Raw genomic sequence first — 8,218 nt, forward strand, 5'->3', positions numbered from 1 at the left:
GTTTCACTTCAGTAAAATTATACTTTAGTGTTTGGACTTCTTATTTTTAATATGGCTCATTGAAATCCAAAACTAACGTGAAGCATGGTTATTAATTAAATATGAACCATAATATTCATTAATTTAGTTTCTTTTATAGAATTGATATTTATCCCCATACTTTAAAGTTTTTACAATTTAATCCAAATCTTATTTGGCATTTCTTCACTAAAATAAGGCATTATACCTCAATTTGTGAAATAGTATGGTCTATATTAATAATGAACTTGATTTTGATATTAAAATAATATAAAAAAATATTAGGATAGTAGGAATTCTAATACTAAACTTTTTGAGGTGTTATGATATTGCTATTCTTGTCCGTATTAATATTGACGGGATAATATTAATATGATTTGACATTATATTTTCTGAATCAAATTTTTAAATAGACATAAATATCGATACTCAAATAAAATTATTAATATTTATATTTAAATATCAACCCTCAATGTTCAGAAAAAGATATCAACATTCAAGATTTTTTTTTAAAAATATTTTTTTGCCAAAAGAATATTTATGCTTAACTATCGTATAATGTATTAATCTAATTTGTGTTTATATTTCAAATTATTCTTTATAATTTAAAAAATAATAATTTTCTTTTCAAAAGTTAGATTAAAATTTTAAAATAAAACGGTATTACATATATTTAAATCCAACAACTTATTGAATTATATCAATCAACCATGCCAAGTCTGCAACTTTGTAACTTCATGGCCCCAATTTTGTAGTGTATTAATCTTTTTTTTTTCGCTCTCCGTTTCAAGGTTTTGCTCTGACTAATTTAGATTGATTCGGGTCATACACCTGGTTTTGGTGGGTGAGTCTTCCAGCGAAGATTTTCTGCATACACAAGGACTCGAACGAAGCTGCCTTTTATCTATTGATTTTCTTAAGAATTTTATCTAGGCAAAGGCAATTAATTTGTTACAAGCATGATAATAATTATATTCTAATATCTTTCTCCTATTATATCTTAGTTATTTTTCCCCTTCAAAGAATGTTCCATCTACGACCCAAGGCAGATGCAACTACTAAAATTCTTCCTATTTGTATTAAAATAATAGGAAAACTATATATAGTCATCCAATTATTTGTGTAATTCTATTTTGGTCATCTAATTATTTTTTTTAAATTATCACTAATATTATATTTTAATCTCATTTTGATCATCCATCGTTAAAAAATTAATAATGATGCTAACATGTTATCATAAAATAATGACAAGTCATCATTGAAAATATAAAATGCCACATCAACAGTTTTATTAATCTTTTAGTAATGTGTAATATCCCAAAATCAGGGTGAGTGACTAAAATAGAATTTTTGTAACTTTGAAGTATGATTTCAAAATATTGTAAATGCAAGGACTTATTTGTAAATATTTTTGAGGGATTGTTGATAATTATTAAATGAAGTAAAGGGTAAAATGGTCATTTGACAAGGAAGATTTTTATTTTCCCTTAAGATAAGGAAACCATGTGGGAAGAGAGAAAAGGTTCCAAAGTTCTCTTCTTTTCTCTTCTTCCTTCTCATACGTGAAGGCTTGAACAAAAGGGGAGTCTTCTATTTAGATAATTTCTGGTTAAATTTAAGGTTGGGTTATGATCATTAGATGATAACTAAGATTAAGGAAAGCTTAAGTTATCTTAAAATCAAAAGATAAAGGAGTTAGGGAAGATTAAAGATTTGGAGTTCTTGAGTGAAATATTGAAATAGAGTTTATAATAAGAATTGAAAGTTGAATTTGACTTGTCATCAATAAGAATAAGATTTATGAAGTTAGAAAGGATTAATAACAAAGTTGAAAGTTTAGTAAGATTCTTAAATTTTAAGAATCATGATGAGATATGGAAGATAAAGATGGTTTATATGGATATAAGTTGGTTTAAGTAATGGTAGTTGAGTTTAATGACATGATAGGGGCTTAAAATAGAAGAATTGAGTGAAAATTTGATGGTTTTCGGGCTTAAAATGCAAATTATGGGCAAGGTGTATCGATGCACATTCAATGTGTATTGATGCACTCTTTAAAGAACAAACATCGAATGCAATTAGTGCATCGATGCATAAGGAGTGCATCGATGCACCCCCTAAAAATGAAAACATCGAAGGTGATTGGTGTATCGATGCATGGGTAGTGCATCGATGCATATGTTAAAGAATGCATCGATGCACTGTAGAATGTATCGATGCACTTCAAGGGGAAAATAGAATTATACCTTTCTTTTGGTCTAAGAAATGATAGATTAGAATATATCAATTGGATGCTGATATGTATCAATGTATGATTATATAGATATCGAGCACGAACAAGTTCCAGAACGATTATCAAGTTAAGATTTGATCGAAAGAAAGGAAATCATAAAAGTGGATTGGAACTTAGTGAGGCCCAGGTGAATGCATATTAGTTAGTCTATGGTGCTAAATGGAAACAAGACTTGTGACAAGTCTATTTCCTATATTAGAATACATGAATATATGATTATACGTATATGAATAACATGAATTGTATGTATGCATGATTATGTGTTAACATACTTTTGAATGTAATGATATGAGAAGTGTGTGCTATGTGACTGCATGAGAAAGATATGAGCCATATGACATGATATATGTGAACATGAGAAAACAAGGTATAAGATATGAGCTATGTGATCCTATGAGAATATGAAAAGAAGCTATGTGACTATAGGTATATGTGAAAGAAGCTATGAGCTTATATGACATGTAATATGAAAGAGTATATGTGAAATGATATAAGTGAAAATGCCCATGTTATATGATACGAGAACTATAGGTATAGTTGGAATGCCAAGAGTCGAGGGTCTACGCGGTCCTTCGGGACATACAGTGATCCTTCGGGATATTTCATAGTGGTCATTCGGGACAAATTTCATAGCCCTTAGTGGGACCCCATACGAGCTGTGATGACAGCATAATGCACAACCTCAATAGACTCACATATCTACAGTTCTCACAGATGTACATGGGCTAATAAAGAGATAATAGAAATAAATTTGATATGATTGTTATGTAATTGTGTGTTTGAATATGAGTGTAATGGTTGTATCTATTGCATATGTTATTATCTATGTTAAAAATTATGTTAGTTTGATAGGTTGGAATATATGAGATTATAATGAACTTATATGATATGTTTCAAGTAATTACATGAGAAATGTTATGAATTCCATAAGTATAGGTATATGTAATAAAATGATGGATTATATGATTATATGAATAGAATAGTTATGATTGTATAGTGGGAATACACTTTGTAGATGAACTAGTATAATAGAATTATACTTGGAAATGAGAATTTAGATAAATTAATGGAGATAAATAAATAGTACATCAAATAGGGAATATATATATATAGAAATATGTTGTATAGAAAATTCCATATGTTTCAATGAAATGATGATTTAAAACTGATTCAATTCTTAAGTGATATAAAACATAGTACAGAGATCTAGGAAATGAAATCATATGAGAACATTATAGAAATTAAAATTATAATAGGTTATGATAATATGTTTATGTGGCAAATTGTGTGAAAACAATGAACTAATAGAATATAAAGAATTAGTACACAAAGATATGATATAGAATATGTAGCAAGAGTATATGAGTATATGATAATAGAAGTAAATGGAAATAAGAAATAAGATAGATGACTATAGTATAGATATTATATGACTAAGAATTATGAAAAAGGGAATGAGTTAAATGATAACAAGTGAATGTGTTATAAGATATGATCTAGAGTACTTTGATTGTTCTGGCTTATCTTTTCTTCTAACTCCCTTTGCAACCTCAACATATTCTCTTCGAGTTGAGCAATTTTGGCTTCCGTATTCTTCTTCTTTGAGCGGGTGTTATGTGGATGAGGTGTGTCCAATGCTTGAGGTGGTATGTCCAGTATTTGTTCCCCTTTTTGATGAGAAATTTTTCTATTAGTTAATGTGAATGTAAAGAAATGAATAACACTAACAAATGCAAAATATGTATAAATACATGATGCATGAAATGTTCGAGGCATTGATCCAAAAATGTGTTTGTTATTATAAATAATCTTTATTGGGACAAAAGTCTTATTTCTTAAGAGATAAAAACCCTTAAAGGTATTCTGAATAAGTCTTCTAGACCCCGAACAACTTCTGACAGGTTGACTCATCTTCTACCTTCGCTGTCACCGATTGAATACCCTGTCGAACCACTCTGGCTTCTTGAGCTGCTTTTGAACTTGTTCCCAGAAGTCTCGAATGATTGCATCTCTGGCTTTCACTTTCTGTTGAGTCTGCTCCCAATGAAAGTGCCACAGGAAGCCTTCATCGAAGAGAACTGTCTAAAGTTCACTTGCTCGCCAACAATGGTCTCCAATTTTAGCTATCGTTTTGCCATCTTGCTCTTGTTGTCTTTGAAGGGACTCTCCAGGTCAGTAACCTTTTTCTCGTCTTGCCCCTGCAACATTTGCCAACCCAATTTTGAAAGTTGACTTTTGATGTACTTTATTGTGGGCACCACGTCTTCTTGATTGAATGTGACACATAGTTGCCTTGCAAATTGTCCTTGTATTCTTTCTGGGTCTTTTCTAACCAAAGCATGACCTCTGCACTTTTCATCTCTTATAATACAACCTCTTTGTCTATTAATGAAAACTATTTACATTTAACAAACACGTTTTTGTTAATCAACACCTCTTTTGAATGATGTAAATGAAATAGAAAAATTAAAAGAGTTAGTGAGGTAATGATAATAATCAAAACAATAATGAAAATAAAAAGTCCTACCCCACATGTTTGTTATTCCTACCCGGACATGATCTCTATCCCGCATGTTAATTTTGAACAAGTCCTAACTGTATATATTTCTAGTTCGCATGCTTTGAACAGAAATTAAAGCAGGAAATAACTCAAGACAGCCTAGGTTTTGAAGTGAAGTTTTGGGGTGGGCTATAACTCCTTGTAGTTTCCCGGTTTATGTTCTAAAGAAGGTACTCGAGTTCTCATTGCCGGTGCCCTTGGGCTTGCCAGACCCTTAGTCCTAAGCCCATTACAAGCTTATGTGGACTAAGTTAAACTCGAGAGGATACATTCCCTTATGTCCACACGGAGAATAAATTCACACGAAGACATAAGGTATATGAATCCCGAAGGTTACTTGCTAGGCCCGCACGAAGAATAAATTCTCATGAAGGTGTTATTTTTACCCCCACTTAAAAAGGGTTCGGAGCTCAGGTATAGAGCAAGAGATGAAAACTTTTTCAAAAATATGAAATCATTGAAAAACATCAGTACAACTATTTATTTGAAAAAATAATCAAAGATAAATAATAAGAATCGAAAAGTTAAATTAAAATTTAAACTTACAATTTTCACTTAAAAAAAGACAACCGAAAATTAATTCTGGCTTGACTCACTTACTTGTCCCCAACAGAGTCGCCAAGCTGTCGCAACCGTCTTTCGAGTGGGCCCAAAATTGGGCTTTGACTTGAATAAAAACGTTAGAGTTGCTACTGATCATTTTAAAAACAATATTTAGGTTGATCAAACAACATCTTACCTGATATGCATTTACTAGAAATATGTCAGATTCGGGAGTCAGTTACAGTCAAGGAAGGATTAGAACTCTTGAACTGCCCTTTCGGTACCATTTAATTTGTCGGTTGTCTTAATTGCAAAAAATAAAATTTAAATCGAAATTTAAAAATTCAATTCAAATTACTTACCTTTGATTGATTAAAGTTGTCCCTAACAAGTCAAAATAAATATTAAATTGTGAAATATATAAAAATAAATAAAAAATAAATTAAGATAAATAAAATATTGAAAATATTAAAATAAAAACAAAATAAAATAAAAAAAAAGTTAAATTTTGTAAGTAAAAAAATAGAAATAAATGTTGAGAAAATAAATGTTAATAAAAAATAAAAAACTGAAAATAAATATATACATAAATAGATATAAATTAAAGGACCAAATTGAATTAAATTGAAATTTATAGACTGACATTAATGCCAAAAATGAACTACAAGAGAAAAATAAAATTAGGGGCTTAATTCACAAAATATAAAAAATATAAACAAGGATTAAATTGAATAAATTCAAATTTTAAGGGTAAATTTACAATAGATGACCAAATTGAATTACGCTTCAAAAATGCAGACACATCGAAAATAATTTAAATATTTTCTAATTACATAGTGGTCCCCCTATAAATACCCCTTAAAACCCAAAAAAATCATTTGCAACTTCATTTCTAAAAAAACAATAACCCCTTCCTCTAAAACTCTCTCAAACCTCTCTTATCCGGTCGAAATCCGGCCACTGCTCCAACGACCAAGAACCGCTCAGACCACAGTCGGCCACCGCTCCGGCCACTGCCTTCAATGGCTGAAAAAACCAAACTTCCCTAAAAGCTTCCTCCCAACGTCCCAAACCATAAACCGAAACCCAAACACCCAAAAAATATCCCCACCAACGTAGATCTAAAAAAACAAAGTCTCAATTTTACCTTTTCCGACGAGCTTCTTCACCTTCCGACGACCGCTCCTCTCCTATGCCACAATCGCAACTTCTCTTTTGTTACTTTATGATTTTTCGTGGCTTTGAGAGATGTTTTTGCTCGATTTTGTTTATGTAACTTTGGTTGGTTTCGATTTGTTTGCTTGCTATACCTTGTTTCGTATTTTGCTTGTGATTCTAGTGATTTGGTTACCTTTGTTTGTTCAACGTGTTCGGCTTTTTCTTGAGATTTTTGTTGTGTTGTTTCGTGTTTGGTTGCTCTCTGTGGTCCCCATTGTGTTGTCCTACGATTGTCCCCTCGGCGAGGTATTTATAGCCTCCTACCGGGGTTGTTCTCCTTTAGCTTGGGGGCTTGTTTTACCCCCGACCTCATTTTAATCGGGATGACCAACGTTGTTGCTGAAGACCCGGGATGGTTCAGTCACGTTGGTTGTTGGCGCGTGGCCGCCACGCGCGCTGCTTGTATTCTCTTGTGTGGCGCTGGTGCTTTGTATGACTAGGGTTTTACAACCCTGTTTGTTTATGGGCTGGATCAGGCCCGTATGTTTGGACCTCTTTTGGATCGACCCGTGGACCCTTATTCAGACCTTGAAAAAAGTAAAAAAATAATAAAAATAATAAAAATAATAATATAAATAATATAATAATTTTTAAAAATCATTTTAAAATAAACTATATATTATACATTTTAAAAAAGTATTTTCAAAACTATATATTATATATTTATTTTAAAATATTTTAAAAAACTATATATTATATATACTTTCAAAAACTATATATCATATAGATTTTCAAAAATATTTTCAAAAACTATATATTATATATATTTTTAAAAATGTTTTCAAAAAACTATATATCATATATATTTTTTAATACTGTTTTCAAAAATATATAATATATATTTTCGAAAACCGATTTTTTAAAAAGTATATATTATATGTTTTCAAAAAACATTTTTAAAAATTACACTATATTAATATATATATATATATATAAAGATTTCGGACGAAAATGAGTGTCTACATTCAGCAATATTATTAAAGTGTTTTAATGAAAAATAAATTGATTAGAATATAAAAACAAGTAAAATAAAAGAACAAATTCATTCTAATATATAATATGAATTAAAATTAATTTTAAAATATTTAATATAAAATTATACAATAAAACTTTTCAAAATCCTGTATATTAATGCTTTCATATGGTTCTTAATGAAAAAAATCCTATTTCTAAAAACATGTAAATTAATATATAATAACTTTTTCCCCTTTTAAATGTTTAATTGAATCTAAATAAAGATTTACTAGGCATTAAATTAAAAATAAAGTATGCTTTGAATATTTAATCTTTAAGTCAAATGCATACTTTTATTAATTATTAATTGTAATAAATATTTATTAACTGTTAATATTAAACTTTTAATATATAGTATAATAGTATTTAATCAAACCATTGAATAAAAAGTTGAAATTACTTTTTTAACGTATAAAGTAATATAGTATTTAAACAAACTTTTACGCCCTTATCGTTATCACCTTGCTTCACTCTTTTGAAAAATTCAAACCCTAATCTCTCAACACAGATTTCAGTGGAAGAAGAAGAAGAAGAAGAAGAAGAAGAAGAAGAAACTAATACCCATAGTTTCA

This window comes from Hibiscus syriacus, unplaced genomic scaffold, assembly GCF_006381635.1.
Source record: "Hibiscus syriacus cultivar Baekdansim isolate YM2019G1 unplaced genomic scaffold, ASM638163v2 tig00111493_pilon, whole genome shotgun sequence".
NCBI lineage: Eukaryota > Viridiplantae > Streptophyta > Magnoliopsida > Malvales > Malvaceae > Hibiscus > Hibiscus syriacus.